The sequence below is a fragment of the Callospermophilus lateralis genome, chromosome 10 (genome assembly GCF_048772815.1).
Source record: "Callospermophilus lateralis isolate mCalLat2 chromosome 10, mCalLat2.hap1, whole genome shotgun sequence".
NCBI classification, from domain to species: domain Eukaryota; kingdom Metazoa; phylum Chordata; class Mammalia; order Rodentia; family Sciuridae; genus Callospermophilus; species Callospermophilus lateralis.
The window spans coordinates 102,566,478-102,586,854 of NC_135314.1; the positions used below are offsets into that span (position 1 = coordinate 102,566,478).

The following is a 20,377-nucleotide window of genomic DNA, read 5'->3' on the forward strand; positions in this document are numbered from 1 at the left end:
CCTGCAGTTAAACCCAGTTAGTCCATTCAAACTAGGATGGACCAGTTAGGTTACAACTCCCATAATGTAATTATTTCACCTCAAATATTCCTACATTAATAGGAGCTTTTGGAGTATACCTCATACCCAAACCAAACATCACTTAAATTCTCATATACCTGTAATAATATTTATAGAAATTATTAGTAGTAGCTTATTAAACATAATATGTCAGGCAGTTTGTTCAGAATTCTTTATGTATTAACTCATTTTATGTGTGTACTGTTCAAAGAAACTGGAGGACTAAGAAATCAATTTCCCAAGGACACAGTCATTCCTCCAATCTAAGTCTTTTGAACTCCAAAGCCCTTTATATCTCTCTTCAACTACAAAATATTATATAAATAGGATTATTTCTGTGTATAAATTTTTCTTAAGCTTGTAAACTTTTACTCCAGGACCCAAAGTTTCATTCTTCTTTTGGAGATAATTGAAGACATTCAGGAACGAGGGGCTAGAAGGGAAAAGAAAGAGAGAATAAGACGAAAGGATTTTTCTCTGAAGGCCTGCAAAGCTCTGAAACACCCACCCTGGAATGAATGAGCTGATCCCTGTTAAAGAAAAAGAAATGAAAAGTTTTATAGGTTAGCTTGAAATGACCATGAACAGAATTAAGACTATGTTTTCACTAGAGGATTTTGAATGTCCCAACAATGTCAAACAAATTAAAATCTCTAAGTTTTTTCCCATCTTCAACATCAATTTTTAATTGATATCTGAAATCATTAAAGAGCCCAAGATACTGAAATTAAAAATTGAATCAAAAATCCATAATGAGAAGAATTAATGGAGCAAGACACACACACACACACACACACACACACACACACACATACACACATGCCTCTAAATATACATATTTTCTACAATATATGAGAATTCACTAATAAGCATCATAGTAAAATCACATAGAAGCTGGGTACAGTAGCACATGCCTATAATCCCAGTGACTCAGGCAACTGAGGAAAGAGGATTCCAAGTTCAAGGTAACTGGTCAACTTAGTAAGATTTTGTCTCAAAATAAAATTAAAAGGACTGGGGATGTAGCTCAGTGGCAAAGTGCTCCTGGTTTTGGTTCCCAGTATCATGAAAAATATAAACTCAAGCATAAAGGAAACCCTATAAATTTCTAGGAACCAAAATAAGGTACTGAAAATGGGTCAGTTTTAGTTCTTACTCACTTACTGTGTTAAAATTACTTCATTGCCTCATTACTTGCTTCACTTATTTCGCCCACGTTAATTTTAATGAATACTGAAAACATTGAAAGTTTTATTTGTTCATTTGTAACTTTGGTCTCTGTGTTCTCTCCCCCCGACCCCCTTTGGAATGTAAATTACTCACTCTTTAATTTTCTGTATAGGGTTTTGTTTAGAAAGCTCAACCCCTGTTTGGGCAATGACTTGACCTATTTTAAGCCAAATTTTCTATGTTACAAAGTTGAAACTAAGAACTATTTTTTTTCATAAAGCAGAAACTGTATAAAAATACATATTTACCAGACATTTTGGTAAAAAGAAAATTTCAATGCCAGTTACCTTAAACATTTAAGCACTTTATCTCTTCAACCTTTTTCACAGAGAAAGAGAAAGAAATTTCAAATCCCAGAATGACCTGGACGGAGCATTGTACACATGGATGGCACATGGGTAAGGGGTGGACATCATCCTCGTAGCTTCAGAGAACAGGAAACCCTTCCATGAGTCCTACATCAACAGAGGAAATAAGAGTTTTGACAAACTGGGATACCCAGAAAAACAAGTTTTAGGAGACCAGGGAGTCAAGGTCTATGTCCATGTAAACTATAAAACTCAAAGCACTCCACAAAAACCAACCAAAGCCTTATCATTTATGCACAGCATTAAAACAAATTTGCAACTTCATGCTTATAATATAGAATGGACAACTTCAAATATCTTACAAATGATTATGAGGCCAAAAGAAGACATTCTCATTACAAGTTAACATTTGTCCAGAGGGCAAGCATTACAAAAGAAAGTTTTCCTATGAACCCTACAATATAAGGAAGGAATGTGGTTCTGCACAACAACCTAATGCAGGCTGGGAAGCCCAATGCCCTTCCCTAGATGAGAGATTTCCTTAGTGAAAATCTTAAATCCCATTTTAGGTACTTAACACATAAGTGACAGTCACTTTCATAACTTTAAATAAAAACTGTTTGTACCACTTACTAGTAAAAAGCTAGAATTTTATAAAAGCAATTTGTTTCCTAGAGGACTTTTAATTTTCAACTTACTGACTTATATCAAGATTACAGATTGTATTCAAGTATACAGAGAATTTTTCTGTAAAATAAAATAGTATTAAAGTAAAGAAATGCTTCATATATGTTGCTAGCAACATATTTACTACAATTTATTTTCTTTCTCTCCAGTGATTTTTTTTCACAAAGATAGAATCCACTAGAAAGTAATAGTTTATAAGCTAAGGGCACTAAGGATTTTTTGAAACTCCCATGTGGCCACGGTTTTGAAAATTTGATAATCACAGCTTTCCATTACAGTTCACCATGAATTCTATACTTTCAAAGATACAGGAGAAGTGCCCAATTGAAAACAAAATATAATTTTGTCATTAAAACTTTTGTAAACTTGGTTAGATTGAGTAATTTAAGGAACTTCCTTTTAGCACCTTAGGGAATTCTTTTAACTGTCTCAGCCTAAACCCTAAGCCCAATCCTGTTTCTCTCTGGTTAGAAAATGATCATAACATGTGAGCATGCTCTATGCATGGTTTCTCCAGAAATTATCCTACCCAGTGCCATGACTTTGTATACCTGCTCTATGTCAAATATTTCTACATACAGATCTCTATGCCTGGCCTTACCACCAAGCTCCAAAAATCTATATATACAACTGATTACATTTCCTTCTGAATGTTTAATACATTCCTCAAATGTAACATACTCAAGTGAAAAATATTGACATACACCTCCATACAGACACACATTCTCACACACACCACATCTAGTCTTTCTCTAGTCATTTTCATTTCACATGGTTCACCCAATTCATGACACCAAAAACCTAGTAAAATTCTGTAATTTCAGTCTCACTGCCCCTCCTTGAGTTGTGTCCCTACCCTCCCATACCCACACGTGCACGCACATACACACACACACACACACACACGCATACACACACACATACACACACACATATACACCTAAGTTCTTGCAATTTTGGCTCTGAATAATAACCAGATCTATTTCTTTCCCTCCCCATTGATGCCACCCTGGTCCAACCCACTTTTCATTTTTCCTAGGATTCCTACAATAGCCTCCTTGCTAACTTTACAGCTTTCATTTTTGAGCACCCCTACACATTCATGCACGTGTGCACGTGCACACACACACACACACACACACACACACACACACCACAGAGTTAATTCTCTGTATATCAACTAAAGACATCTTTCCAAAATGCAAATACAGTCAAGTCATCCTCCACTTAATATCCTCCAGTCACTTACACCTCCCTGATAAAAACAATCCTTTAAGTACAAGGAGCTTGCCAACGCCTATGATCCAGCAATCTGATCTTCTCTGTCTTCAGCCACCCTGGTCGTCTTTAATAACATCTATTTCATTCCTGCCTAGGACTTTTCACAGTTACACTGCTTGCAATTCTCTGCCCCAAGATTTTAAAAAGACTAGTTCCTTCCTATCATCCATAACTTGGTGTGAATGTCACATCCTCATTGTGTTCTTCCCTACCTACTGTGTGTGAATTGTTCTTCCAATCTTCCTCAGTGACACATCATTCTGTCATGGTGTTTCCCTTGACTGGCATAAATTAAACATTATCACTTCTGGAAGATATTTGAATAGGTTATGTGAGTAAAGAACATTGTCCTCACCAATGTGGGTGAACATCCAATCCATTGAGGGCCTGAGTAGAACAAAAAAGCTGAGGAAGGACAGAATTGACCTTCTCTGTTCGACCTTCTGTTTCATCCTTTCTTTGGGTGCCTCTAGCTTTCAGGCCTTTGAACTTGATCCAGGACTTACCCTATCACCTTTAATTATATGAGTCAACTTCCATAATAAATATATTTTGTTGTGTGTGTTGTATATGCTTATGTGTGTGTGTGTGTGTGTGTGTGTGTGTGTGTGTTATTTGTTCTATTTCTCTGAAGAAACCTGACAATTTATGAAAAGCCAGCCTCTACCTCAGAGCAAAGCTTGTCCAAGGAAGGGGGCCTGACCTTTGTCCTTGGAAAGACCCACAGAGCACTCCTAGGCACATACCCACCCTGCTGAGTTGTTTATCTACAAATAACAGGAGAGATCTGCTGCACCAGGTGTCCCTGACTCAGTCAGGCTAGGTGGAGATCCATAGCAGCCCCTAGCAGCCACCAATCAGCATGAGGCAGGGAAATACCCGGGATGCCAGATGACCCTCCCAGTAGTTTATGGTGGTTGATAATATGTTGGGAAACCATGTAGTTCAGCACGTACTCCCCTCTTGGCTTAAGCCATCCCCCTCTTGTACTAGCCAATCAGCCTTACCCAATTTGTTCCCGCCAGTGAATGTGCTAATCATGTTTTAGAGTTGTTTTATGATTTTCCCACTATGTGTGATTATTTGCTAAGAGAGGCTATGATGTATGTGAAGTCCCTGCCTTCCCCAAAGAGTGTATAAAACTGCTGCAAACCCTGGGCTTGGGGCCTCTCAGCATCACCAGTTGCTGTGTGTGCGCGGAGGACTGAGCTAGCTCTCAATAAACACCTCTTTGCTGCTTACATGGATCTTGGTCTCTGGTGGTCTTTTGGGGGTCCCGAATTGGAGCATAACATTTATACATGTTATGTGAGGGTATGAGTGTGCAAAGTTTGATGAGGAATGTGACCCTTGTGCTAATGCTGTGACACTAGAGTAACTCACCAAATTCTAATTGTGTTATGTCAGCGCTACACTGCTGACTTTCAACATGGAGTAAGAGTCTAAGAATGCAGATGACCTCTATAATTAGCAAGACAATTGATTGTCCCCTGGAGTTTCCAGAAGGAGTGGAGACCTGGCAACACCTTGAGTTTAGTCCAGTGAAGCTGGTTTTGAACTTTAGAACTTTATACTGTAAGAAAAACCACTGATTTTATGGCAATTTGTTATAGCAACAATAGGAAACTAATAAGAAACCTCACAAAGAAGGCTATTTGAGGTGAGGCAGGGTATGCATTAAAACAAAAGTTTCCTTCATGTCACATTCTTACAAACTTGAATTTTAGAGGTGTGTTTATTCAGTGCACATCTACTCTTCTTAAAGATTTAGTTGAAAAAATATTTAGTGGCCAAACAGAATAAGCATGCCTTTTCAACAGTTGAAAAGGTAAAACTACTATCGATCCACTTATAATTCAAAACATTTTTTGAAATACTTCATTTTAGCTTAGGTATACATATGAATATTTAGCTCTCACACTGTAATTAATACACACTTCTTTGAATTAAAAACTTACACATTTTAAATAATTTGTTAGCAGGAAAAATAATATTACATTTATGAAGTCATTTTAAGTGGGCTAAATTGTTGAAAGAGGCACCGTACGTCAGATTTAGTATCTGGTTTATTTTCTCCTACTTGATATTATATTTTTTAAAACTCTTATTTATAAATATAAGAATAAAAGTAATAACCTGCTTTTTAACTGCTAGATGCTAAATCTGAGCAGTCTAGAATTTGCCCAAGAGGCTATATGTATGTAGTAAACTAGCAAAATTTTAGCAACCAGTTCTATACAATAGAAAAAAAAACCCTGAGTTATACAGCTTACTCATTTCCAAGGTATAAAGATTCCCATCATGACATATTTCAGTCTGCCAATGTGATACCAACCAGCTTACAAAAATTTCTGAAAACTTTACAATTGATTCTTGCAAGTCAAGAAAAGATGGTTCTAGCATGCCACTATCTATACAGCATACAACTTTTTAGCTACCAGTAATGGAAATTTTTATCTTTTTAGCTACCAAGGAGCCAGGTCACTCAGATCTACTGGATGTTCTTTTACCTGGGGTGGGGGAGATACTCATGCTATGATATTTTCACTGAAGGTGAATAATTATGTTTCTTATTTCACTAATGCTTTATTTTTCAACATGTATAAGAGGAACAACCTATCTTTTTTGAATGCCTGCTTTGAGTTGGGCATCTAATTTTGTATTCATTAACTCCATTAATTTTCACTGCAACTCTGGGATCTCAAATAACTCATAGTTCCCATAATTAACTGTCTGCGTCTAACTCTTAAACTTCTTTTATTCTTGCAGAAAAACTTTTTTAACAGTTGCTCTTGATATTTTCAGCCACATTAAATTAAGTAGTAGATTCATTCATTTTAGTCATCTTTTCTTCAGACTTTGGCTTACATTTTCTTTTCCACTGGTGGGCGGGGGGAGTAGCTTTAAATTTATAAAGTTGCCCAAAAGTTCAGCAATCAAATAACTTTTTTTCCCAAAATGTAATTTTCATCCTTTCATCCACCCATCAATTTGGTTCATAGTGAAAAGTACAGAAGGCAGACTGAGGTTGCTATCAGTGTATTCAGAGTTCCTGATGCATTCTTTTCCTTAATAAATTTGGCCTATCTGTGCACATGCCTGGATAATTTTATTAAACTCCCCTTACCGAAAATTTATTATCTACAAAGCACTTTACAAAATAACCTTTCTTCAGAAGTTTCATGATAAATACAGCAAACACAGCCAAATTTTAAAAATAAGCCAAACTATTATTATCCTTGCTTTTATCCAACCAGCTGAGCCTGAGTCTCTCAATCAGTGTTGAAAGCATGCCTTTTCCACACACTAGAATAGGTGGTACTTTGTAAGGGAACTTTTTTTTTAGTTTGGCTGCCTGGTTTTGATCCAAAATAGATTCAGCCATTTCTATCACACAGTGATTCCTATCACAGGAGAGATACCTTTTAAGGTGATACTAAAACTGACTATAGGATTTTAAAAATACCTTTATTCCACTATTTGGACTTTCTTTGATATTCTTTCTGGCCAAGATATTCCTCTTTTTCTAAGATTTTCCTTCCAAATTTTTTGTGATTTGCAAATGTCACTGAAAATGTAATAGACCCATATATTTGATACATTTTTACAAATGTAATGTAGATACATAGATTGGGCTCATTTGTGTTTCTGTGATGACAATTTCATACTTGAATTTTAAAATACACTCCTCTTTATCTGACATCTTTATTCTGCAGTTACGGGTAGCTGATTGCTAACACACTTACCACTTTAGAGCTGATTTTGAGGACTTTCAGGAATGATGCCAGGTCTGATTCACCCTTGCTGATCTCCTATTGCCATGAGTTTACTCTCATTATCTGTTTTATTTTTAATAACTTTTCAAGTATACTCTGAAGTGTTTCCTTTTCATCCCCAAATGTTACTACCAACTGAAAAATTTTTTTAAATTATACTTTAAGGAAGTGAACAAAGGTTGCTTTAAAAACCACAACACACACGTACACACACACACACACACAAACACACACACACACACACAAACTCACTCACAAATAAAGAATTTAGGCTACAACTATATCAAACAAAAAAACATCATAGGATGAAGAAGACCTTTGGCATAATCATACATGTTTAACATAACATACATATGTGGGTAACCATTGGTGCAAGAAGTTGAATTAATCTATAGAAAATAATTTTTTCAGTGTAAAATCAAAAGTTAAAACACATGACTTAAGAGAAGAAAAACTGATTTCGGGGAAAAAAAATGGTGGTGCTCATGTCTTTTCATTCCTTTATTCCATCAGCCAGAATGCATGGTTCAGGTTGTCTGGGCTCCACTGCAGGTATGTACTAGGTTGCCTGTCATGGCACCCATCTTGTAATTTCACACTTTTGCTCCTCTGTCCTTATTTGTCTCTCTAGGCCATCAAAGCAACCAGCAACCAGATTGGTCCAAAAGGAGTTTGCTGTTTGGCTTATAATAAAGCCAGTTTTAAAATGTTTACACATGTGTAAATTACACCTAGATTATTTGATACTATCCAATACTATCCAAGGAAGAAACAAGTGGAAATAATTTTTTTATTAGAACCAGGGCCTACCATTTCAATCCCTCAGAAAAGTTACCAGAATAGTACAATAATCATGAATATACCCTTCACTATTTGTTTTCAAACTCTTTTTTAATACTGCCATCCTAAGAAGAATTTTAACAAAACTGTTTCCTAATTGCCAATCCCCATCCAATAAAATTTTATGACTGTAGATATACTGTATATCTGCTTGTGTACTCTATGCATACCTATATTTTATATGTCTCTCAAGAATGATTATCCACTTTTATTAAAGGAAACACTGGTCCAGATGAGAATTCATGACCTAGATACACCAGTTAACATTTTTCCAGTTATATATGTGTGTATATATATATGGAAGAATTCCAGTATTTTCTCATATATATACACATATAGTACATATGTATACATATATGTGTATATATACAGGTACATCTATATACATATATATGTATGTATGGAAAAATGTTAAGTGGTATAAGTAGGTCATGTGTAGACACATATATAATACACATGCAATATGCAATTTTACATTAATTAAATTTACCTTTATAATACATATAACATATATACCTTTATAATATACTTAAATATATACCTTTATAATACATTTAACATTTTTTTCCAAGAAAAATTGAGACTCTGAAAAGAAGTATCACATTCACCTTAAAGCTTCTGAGCCTGCAGAAAACCTTCCCCAGTTAAAGACCCACCCTTGTACCATTAGACCCAACTCTACATAGTCCAATTTTAAGTAGTGTCCATGATGAATCCTTCAGGATAAATGGGATGCAAATTATACATCTGTATAATTGAATGATTAAAACTAATGTGCAGATACTGCAGCAAATGTTTAGTTTTACATTGGTATGTCTGAGCACAGTATTTCTGACCAAATTAGTCAGCATAACCTGCTTATAATCAGTAAGTTATCTCAGGTCTAAAAAGCTTGAGTATTTTTCCTAGTAATTAGGGTAAGATACATGGTCTTCCTAGATGTCAAACTCAATCTGGAGTTAATAGAGTCACTCACCAAAGTCTTACCATGGCTAGTTATGGTGAAAATCTCCTCATGGCTTACAGTGGAGCCCTAATCCTCCTCTAAGGATTTATTTGAGCTTTTTAGAGGTGATAAGGAGTTTATGGTATTCAACTTGACAAGATCTTAAGTAGTTTCTTCTAAAATCCATTTTAAAAACAAATTTGTTTCATATATTTAGATATGTGCATAAGATATTTGTCCAAAGAAATAGTTCTATGATAAAAATGTTTAAATTTGCTGTCATTTATTGAAAGCTATCCTCTCTTTTCTAATAATTGTGGATAGGAATATATTAAATTGCATGTCCCCAAAAGAAAGGTTATGTATTTTATACAAGAACAAAATTATGACAGGAAATTAAACATAACACTCCCCCAGTTCTGAAGCTCAAAAATAGTCCACTTAAAGTGATAGAGATGAAAATAGCTAACCCACCTACTTCTAGGAGCAAGCATGCATTTGTTTGTTAAAGCTGAGGGAGAGAAAGGGGCTGGTAACAGGACATATATCTCCTTGATTCTAATACATTCAGTAGCATAAACTAACGAGTCGCAAGAAAGGTAACACAATGTTTCTCCCCACCACCACCCAATCCTTGATTTCACTTTTCAGTTTGACTGACCCGCAGGCAACAATGGTCAGAAAATGCTAAATGAAAAGTTCTAGAAACAAACAATTCTTAAGCTTTTGTAAAATTTTTTTTTAGTTATACATGGACACAATATCTTTATTTTGTTTATTCATTTTTATGTGGTGCTGAGAATCGAACCCAGAGCCTCACATATGCAAGGCAGGCACTCTGCCACTGAGCCACAATCCCAGCCCAATTCTTAAGTTTTAAATAAGATTTTTCATAGTATATTCTTGTAGTCGCTCTATTTTAATGTTATTCATTATTGTTTATCTTTCACTGTGACTAGTTTATAAATTAAACTTAATTATAGGTTGTATGCTTAGTAAACAGCATAGCATACGTAGTTTCAGTACTATCTGTGGTTTCAAACATGCACTAGGAGTCCTGGAACATATTCCCTGCAGATAAAGGTGACTAATATATACATATATATATATATATATATATATATATATATATATGTATGTCTTATAATATATTAATTAATGCTAGTGGTTTGGGGTCATGCACAAGGTTCTGGGTTCAATCCCCAGCATGACAATAAGTAAATAAATAAAATATGATAAATCTCATTCATAACAAGATATGCATACATTAAAACCAAAATAATGTTGTAGTTTGCATATGAGGTGTTCTCCAAAAGCTCATTTTAATGCAGGAATATTCAGAGTTGAGATAATTAGATTATTAGAGGTAGAATCTAATCTGTCCATCCTAGTTTGAATGGCTAGGTTGTAACTATAGACAGGTGAGAAGGCATGGTTGGAGAAAAAAAAAAAAAAAGCACAGCATACATAGTTTCAATACTATCTGTGGTTTCAAACATCCACTGGGAGGTGGGTCACTGGGGAACATGTCCTGCAAGTGTATATCTGCCTTGCAATTCCTTCTCCCTGGTGTTCTCACTTTTGGTGGCTCGTACGCGGAACACCTGAAGCTTGTGGGTAAGTGAAATTGTTCGCACCTGAGGAAGAGTGAAAGAATGGATGAGCATTTCAAAAAACAATGCGTTCTTGTTCTAATTTATTTTGTTTTTATTTCAAGTTGCCTGTTCCTAGAACTTTCTCAGGCAAACTGGGGAAAATGGTTGACTCAAAGTTTGAAGTTGTTCACCTCCGAGGAAGAGAAATTGTTAGAGAAAAAAGGCACCCCAGTAAGACCAAGAACAGCTAGGGCATATGTTGATACAATACAAAGATGTAGCCCATGGCTTTTTAAAGACGAGTTATTAAATATATCAATTGGACCATCATGGTATCCTGTAGAAGGATTTTTCTTCAAGAAATAGATGGCTAATTCTGTTTACTACATTTGTCTAAGATCTTGGTTTCTACAAAGTTCTAATTAATTTACAAAGCTAAAGTGTTAAAATATCAACCACTAAATATAAAATCAAGTACTCTTTACTTATTAAGTTCCATAAGGTAATATATTTAATCATTATGTGTGTTTTCATAAATTGGTGAATGGAAAAAGGTTTAATATTGCTTTGGTCTGTGTCTTTGCTAAAACAAGGTTACTAAGAGTTAAGATTCTATCAGGTGTAATTTATATACAAAGAGTATAAGAAGTTTCAGTTGGGTTTTAATTATAGTATTATAGTACCATAAAAACAAAACATGAAAGTATTTCATCTTATTAAAGTGGAGTAATTTGTCTAGATCAAAAATTTTATAAGGGTTATTTCAGAATGTGAATTTATAAAAAGGGTTAACGGCTAGAAAAGAGATATTAAGATTGAAGATGTGAAAATATATTTTAATATGGAAGGTTAAAAGAAAAAGAAATGTTTCTAGATGAGATAATCTCTGTGTGGTAAAGTAAAAAGTTATAAAATGCCATTTAAAAAGATTTTGAGGAAACTAGACTTACTTTAAAAGTTTGAGAAAGGAAGAAAGAAAAAAAAGGTATTTGTACATGGCAGATTGAGACAAAGCTTCTTAATGGAGTAAAAAAGGCCTTTGGTTGAAGGGCAGCCATGTAAACTAACATTAAGCGATTTAAACAGAATCTAAGCCTCGTTTAAAATAGTGAAGCTGTAGGTAGGTAGTGAAAAAGTACATTTAAAAGTACAGTATAGATGATCATTAAAAGGCTTTAAAAGGTTAAATTGAAGGTGGTTAAGATGCCTTCATGACGGAGGAAAAAAAAAAAAAAACCCAGGATAATGGGAAGATAATAGGATAAAAGATATTTAGATAAAGAAGATTAAAAATTTGAAGTGAAAAACTTTAAAGACAGAAGTATAGAAAGTTAAAAAGAAAAAAGTTAGAAAAGATGTAGGAAGACAAGAATTAGAAAATGGTTAAAAATGTCAAGTAAAGGTATTTCAAATTAAAAATACAAAAAGCTAAGACAATTATTAGATACAGACATTCAAGATAGAATTAAAACGTGCTTATTAAAGCAAAAAGAGGGAATTGGAAAGGGGTATATATCCCCCAAAGATAAACTTAAAATAACCCTTTTTACTCTAAACTTTTTAAATTTGGATTCATCAGGACTTAGTGCTGCGGAAAGGCATATGTATCCAAAAAATGTGCATAAGCCTAAAGTTCTTTGGAAAGATATTCTAACAGGACAATGGAAAGGTCCTGACCCAGTAATTGTCTGGAGTCGGGGCTCTGTTTGCGTGTTTCCACAGGGAGAACAGCAGCCGATTTGGATTCCAGAAAGACTAACCAAAACGATTTCTACAGATCAAAAAGAAGATAATTTGACTCAAATCCATAACAGCTGATATCCAGAACTCCAGCTTGGCCATTCTTACATCTGCGACTGTGATTAACCAGGATGCTTTTTTCAATATCTATTTTATTATTGCATTTTTCCACATCATAAGGCTCTATTTTTATTTTTTGAGCTCATACAAACCTAGGTTAATTTTTTTTTTTTTTGATCAGTTTTATTTTTTGACTGTGGAGTTTTTAAACATTGCAATGGAGATTTCACCTAGGTAAAGCTACAAGGCCTTTATTATTATCTTATGTGTTGTACGTTTGTTTGCACATTTGTGTTTTGTGTTGTATGTCTGTGTGTGCGTATTTCATATATGAGGAGCGCTCATGAGAAAATGGATCCGAATTATTTTTTTTTATTCACGTGATTTAAATGGCTTAATTTAAATCAGGTAAACAGCTGTTAAGGATTGCTTTTTAAGGAGGTTAACAGATCTGTTTGTTTACTTTCACCTTTCCTTTTCATTATATTTAATAATTCTTTTCAGGATAATGTCTTTTTAGCATCATTGCCAGAATTCCTATCTTCATCCCAATGAATATAACTCAACAAGTATGCTCAATCAAGGAGCCAACTTACTTTGGGAGGCAATGGACTTTGGGAGGAGACGGACATATTGATAGATTCCTTCACTTTGAACTGCTTGCAGAACTTGCCTGGACTATGTAACTACGTTTAGTGCAGCAAATTGTGGTAATGCTGGCATATCTTTGCTGATGGTGTCACCAGTGATCTTTGCTGATGGTGTCACCAATGATGCAATTTTTCCAAAGGAACTGTCAATTGGCTTGGTGTCGTGGCATTTCTGTATCCTCCTCCCTTCTGCTAGTGATGGTCTAAATTTGGGGGCCAATGGCTATATGCTGGACCGGCAGTCAGTGACGGGTATGATCCAATTGCAGTGGTATCAACCTAAGACAGGAGGCTGACGCCTAAAGGTCAGTTGCCTAAAGGTCAGTTTTCCGATGACGGGTAAGAACCATATGTTGAATTGGACAACCTACCAGGCGCGGTCCTTAAGCCACATTAACCTCACTCCCCCACTGGCACCAAGGCCAAATTTGGGGGCCAACAGAGGTGAGGCAAAGAACCTCACCCCCCCACTGGTGCATAGACCTATCCACAAGTATGGCTGTATGCTGGACCGGTAGTCAGTGACGGGTATGATCCAGTTGCAGTGGTATCAACCTAAGACAGGAGGCTGACGCCTAAAGGTCAGTTTTCCAATGACGGGTAAGGGCCATATGTTGAACTGGACAACCTACCAGGCACGGTCCTTAAGCCATATTACTTGTTGTTTAATTAATCAGAAGGGGGGAGATGCTGGGAGCCATCAGCCAAGTAGGTAAGACAATCTCCTTGCCAGCTTACTTCCATGCTGTCTGTGGATGGACTTCTGAAAGGTGACCTTGCTCAAGGACCAGGGCGGTTTAGCATAATAGGAGATTAGGGTGTTCCCCCTTTAGAATAGGGCAGTTTAGCATAATAGGAGATTAGGGTGTTCCCCCTTTAGAATAGGGCGTATCCTGCTGCTGAGTTCCTCTTGAGTTCTTAGGGTCAGACAGTATATTTTGGGAGACAGAAGCCCATGTGGAGTGGATTTGGGCAGAGAGTGGATTTGGGCAGAGAACGTGGATTTCCCCAGAACGTGTTTGTAGACGGCCTGTGTGAGTTCGGGAATAAAGAATTGCTGTTTGAATCTACAAGCTGTGTGGAGACTCGTGATTTGTGCCCAGCCAGAGACTGCGGCACTCACTCTCCTTCTTGCCCCTTCTTCATTCCAGACCCAATCATCAGCTGAATAGCTTTTCTCCTCTGGGCCCTTCCCTAAATTATGTGCTCCTCACCTTGGGCCCAGAGCAATAGAGTCTGCAGTCTAAGAACTGAGACCTCCAAAACAGTAAACCCTAAATAAACCTTTCCTCCTCCAAGTTGTTCTTGTCAAGCATCTTGGTCACAGTGACAGAAAAGCAGACTGAAACAATGAGATACATTTTTTTTTCTCAATAGCCAAAGGTTGAGAACAAATAAAACACTATGTTAGTATATGTATGTGTTAATAGGCATTCTTACATCTTTCTAATTAGGGATGTAAATTAGTGCTCCCTCTGTGTAGGAGAGTTTGGCAACAACAACCAAAAACATTTAAAGCATATACATCTTTCAAGTGTAGAAATCAGTATCAGGAAATTATTATACAGATATATTTGCACATGTCCACAGAAACATATACTAGCCTATCCAAAAATGTTATAATAGCAAAACTGGTTATAAAGTTCATTAATAAGGTGTTACCTAAATTATAATTTTTGAAATGAAATAATATTAGTAACTAAAAATAAAATGCCCCTCTACATGTACAATTGTGAATCTGTAAGATACATAGTTTTTAAAAATAGTGAAATTCTGAAAAGAATGTTTAATCAGTGTAAAAAATGTGAATTCTAATCATATTATATAAAATTGATATAGAATATTTCTAAAATGAAATGGTAGCCTTTCAGGGGGAGAACTCAAAGACAAGTATATGGAAGAAAGGCTTAATTTTCACTGTACTCTCTATTGAATTTTATATCACGTGAGTATAGTGTATTTAAAAAAAATAGAGTGTGTTTTTGAATAAACAGAAGACAGTATATCAAAAATAAAATATTTGATGGTCATGTGAGTCAGCCTTCAAAAAATAATCAAGCTCAGAGACTAGCAAAATTTTTCTTCAGATCCAAATAGGATAGAATTTAATTTTGTGGGCAATAGATGTCTGTCATAACTACTTAACTCTTCCAAAGTAGCATAAAAGCAGCCATAAGAAAATGCAAAAGCTAATGAGTTTGACTGTGTGCCCATACAACTTTACAATAGGCACTGGGCTGCATTTAACCCAGAGGCCATAGTTGGATGACCCCTGATGTCACTGTTATTTTCATAGATGATTTTTTTTCCTCCTATACAAGTCTATAACAACTAGTTAGTGAAGTCTGAGAGACAGTTGTTCAAATTTCAAAAATATAAACAACCCTCAGGTGCAAATTACATATCAAAGACAAAAAATTGTTCTGAATCACATAATTTTCTTCAAAGAATTTGTAGATGTCATGAATTTAAATGTTGAGTAAACTTAGTAGAGTAGAAAGCAACAATAAATCTTAGTTTTTTTATTGCAGCACAGATTATAATTTAAGAACTTTGTTGAAAGCTAATTGCACTAGGCTAATAAAAATATTACATCTCAAAATAGTAAATATTGACAAATAAAACCAGAAGAATTTATGAAACTATAAAATATATCCACTCTTACCACAAACCCCTAATGCAGTATATTGAACAGATAATAAAATTTTGAGTAGATAATAAAAGGCAATGGTTTATCTTTAATAAATTGTAAACTACAACTACTTCAAGTGAGAAATTTTTATTAGTATTAAACTCAGTGTTCTTGCTTATTAGTAGGTTTTGCTTAGTCATGATATCAGTGATTTTTATTTCCTTGTACACTGAAACCATTGTCAAGGTTTTCTATGCATCTCAATTGACAAGAGAAATATTGTTTACTTTGATTTGCTTTCTTTGCAAGTTTGCAGTGTGCATTGAAGCAGGTTATCAGAATCCAAGGCTATCTGTGAGCCACATGAAAACACTTAAGACTTAACTTAAGCTTAGTAATTCTCATGTTGGAGAAAAATGTCAGATGGAAAGCAGAATGTATTCAAATATTAATAGAAATTTGGGGAAATATACATTGTTTTTAGGGACCAATTTAATAAGCAGATAAGGTTGCCTTCCAGAATTTTATATCAATAGACATACTTGAAATAGACAGTTTGAACGGCAGTGATGAGAAAAGTTTAACAAGGCAGTGTCAAGCGACTTTAAATAACTAATGTACCATCTTGTCAAATACCTTGATGGACAAAGTGATAGCAAGAAACCAGCCAGGTTAGAGCAAGTTCAACCAGACTATTAAAAAAATGGTTTCTAAAAAATTCTCTATCATTGCAGTGGTCCCAAATACTTTCATTTACAGCATCTTCACTTGGCCAATGAAAGATGACAGGTAAAAGCTATGGCAGAGACAGATGCCATTTCACTTGAATCAGACTTTAGGCAGCAGATTTCAGTTCTTATCTTTGTTTCTGAAATTGGTGGTGAGGATCATGATACCTTTCTTTGACTACACCATTTCATCATTTGAATCTCATTTAATATAACCACAGTGTTTCACGAGGAAGCAGCAAGATCATCAACAATGTGTACAAATTTGTGTGTTTCCTTACAGTCAAGAGTTTTCTAAATACTTTTGGACTGAATGTGCATGGAATCAGAAAATGACATATCTTAAATTCTGAAAAACACACTCATAAACTTCTGTGAGATTTGCCAAGTTATGTCTGTCAAGTAACCTACCTCAGAGCCCCAGCAGGACTCCAAGGACCTCATATCTATAATTTGAAAACATATCAGCTGTATTGATCTATATATCCTTTCAGTAATAAAGGGATGAAAACCAAGTCTTCTCCTCAGGCTGAGCTTAAAATTCCAAAAAGTTTAATTCTTCCAAAAGGTAGAAAACTGCATCAAAATATCAGCATATATTTAATAATGCATCTTCTATAGAAAAAAAAAAGCAGTGCAGAAAACAGACCAACAATCTTACAGAAAACGCTTAGAACATATATGTTGTATATATTTATGCGTATTTATATTTAATAAATAGATTTTTCTAAAATGTTACATTTTAACAGCTCTCATACTAATAAAATATTATCAAATATATTAAGACTATTTAAGGACTATTAAAAAAAGAAATATAAACATTTTAAAATAATGAGCTGTTATTTTCCAACTATCTGATTGGCAAAGATTAAAGACATCAGAAAAGTGTCCAATGCTGGCTCCAGGGTAATGAAATATATATTCTTTATTGTGATGTAAAATGATATTAATCTCCTATTTAAAAATCTATCAACACTATCAAAATTTTAAAAGGCTATATCATACCATGGAATGTATAAGAAGGAAAAGTATATACTAAAGAAAAAGTGAATGATTATTGAAAAGTGTTCATTATATAGCAGGCTTACTCTTACATCAGGGGATAATGGGTCATCTAAGTATTTAATATTTGTAATATTAACCAAATTCTTATTACATACCCATAATAGTACTAAAAAATGTCTGGTGCATTTTATAGAGGATTAGAGAGTTTATGAACTTTTCCAAGTTCATCCAGACAATGAATGTCATAACCACTCAAATCCAGGTCTATCTGATTTAAAAATGTATTGGCTGATCACACGTAGGACACTCAGCCATCACTGCTAGCTCTACTGGCCACTACCTGCAGAAAGTGCTGCCAGTAGGGCCTGGTGACACTTGCCTATAATCCTAGCTACTTGGGAAACTGAAGTAGGAGGATTCAGGTTTGGGGTCATTTGAACAATTTCAAAAAATTAAGGATTGAGACTGTGTCTCAATGGTAGAATAACCAGTATTGCAAAATAAAACAAGACCAGAGTATAGGTGCGTAGTTCACTGGCAGATGAGAAAAAAGAACCTGCTAGTGTAGCCACAGCCCTTAGAGTGACAGGTGATTTGGCTTCTGTAAAATTGGGAGGAACACCAAACAGATGGAAGGTTTTATCAGACACTCTATAACTAAAATATGAAGTTATAAATCTAGTATAGATTCCAAGTGCTGCTACTTACAGTGAATATTATGTCCTTCCCCTTCAGACTTTGCCAGAATAACAAACATTTTCAGTTGCACCGGGATCAGATTTATCAAAAGGCACAGTGTCCAGTGTTCAACATGAACCAACACAACAGATTCAGTCAACAGACAGAAATTTCAGAATAATTTTACAGGATCTTCAGATAATGGAGTATAAGTCAAGACAGCAGTCAAATTCAGATCATTTTGTGGCTCTAATCAAACCTTACTTGCTCTGGGAATACCTCCTGTTAATATCCAGAATCTCATGGTGGAATGGACAAGTTCAGGTTTGAGGAGTTGCAACTGCTGGTTCATCTTTTTGTGATCAAACTCAAGTACTTGCTAATGTGTCTCTTGGTCTGCAGGAACCATTACCACGGTACTCATCAATAGGGTTGATCTAAACTCTTGGGACTACTGGTCAATTCTTAGTGACTGCAGTGATTAATTGCTAATAGACACTTGATAAACACAGGAGAAGCTATGGATACTTCACACATTCATAAAAGATTAATGCTGATTTCTCCTGATATTAATGAAACTAAGACTGATAGAGATTTATTTGTGCCAATATATTCCTCATCACAGTTGCCTATTACAATAAACAGTATAGGTACATTTCAACAAGACACAAATAGTTTCACTAAGTCCATTCTTCAGATCTTAGGGAAATTTTATCCAGTTATCTGTTTCTGAAGAGACATAGACAAAATATGCAGGTTTCTGCAGCACAGCTTATTGTATACCATCTACAGCTTCGAGTCTCAGCAGCCAACCAATCATGCTCAAATTATACAAAGATTTATATCACAGACAAGCCACGGTGTGCAAGCTAGTGGTCAAAATATAACAGGCTTTGCAAAATTTTTACCTGAGACTGAATCCTGAAGCCTTTTTAATACAGGCACAGATAGTGATTCCTGGACAGATAATTTGGCAAACATGTTAAGTACAAAGGGTCCAGAACTTGCAGAATTTGCAAATACAGAATACTACTGCCAAAAATAATAATGTCAATGCCTGTTCAAACACTTGGGCTAGGTCGAGTCACAGCAGGTGGAGCTTTGGCTTCAATCCTGGTTAGTCTAAGCACTACTCAGTTGCCAAATACACAGTCATAATAAACCATAGATTCCACCAGAATCTAGCTACATCCAGAGAGCTGACATTCCTGCAATAGTAGGCTCAAGGAAGAACCTAATCCTGAAGAGTGACACCTCGTTGAACACCAATAACCTAATACACTTAAGAGAGCAGGTAAAGAAGGGACCAACAACATCAAGAAAGAAAAATATTTCTGAGGGTAGCTTGCACCTATCCCAACTGTAAAGAAGGTGATGGGAGAGGGACCAATGCTGGGAAAAAGAAGCAACACATCTGTCATGTACCAGGATATGGCAAAGTCTACGGGAAGACCTCACATCTGAAGGCACATGTGCATTGGCATTCTGGAGAGTGACCTTTTATGTGTAACTAAAATATTCCATGGTCAAAGATTTACTCAAAGTGATGAATTACAAAGGCACAGAGAACACATGAGAAGAATTTTGTTCATCCAGCATGTTTCAAATGCCTTATGAGAAGTGACCACTTGCTAAGTATATTAAAGTACATCAAAATAAAAATGTTATTTATTCCAGCAGTACAGTGTTAGCATCTGTGGGAGCTGAACAATGTTTGGATTACTGCAGAAGAAACAATACTTAACCTTGCAAACATTCGACAAGGTTCTGTTGTGGAGATAGAAACTGTTAATACCACCACCAGCAATCAAGATATCCTTACCAACACTGAAATACCCTTACAGCTTGGTCACAAAGAGGCAATGGAGTAAATATTAGGCAATACTTATCCGTCATGATTATTTTTATAGAGTCGTGATAAGAATGTTATTCCTAAGTTCTTAGACACCTTTTTATTCATGTGCAAAAATATTTGGATCAGTGGTAATGGTTTTACATAACACTGAAATGCTTTACTTTGTATGATACTCTACAGTGTGTTAAAAATGGTAAAGCCGCCTTCAATAAAAATTAAAAAAAAAAAAGAAAATTCACTGAATGAAATGAAAGTAAGATTTCTTCCTTAGTTTTCTTCACAGCTTCAGGTACAATTCTGGCTGTA

General features: G+C 35.3%; 1 pseudogene; it reads left to right on the forward strand.

Annotated features, from left to right (window-relative positions):
* LOC143407904 (transcription factor Sp3 pseudogene) overlaps window positions 1-20,087 on the forward strand; it is a 49,688-nt pseudogene extending 29,601 nt beyond the window's left edge.
* The last annotated feature ends 290 nt before the right edge of the window (window positions 20,088-20,377 follow it).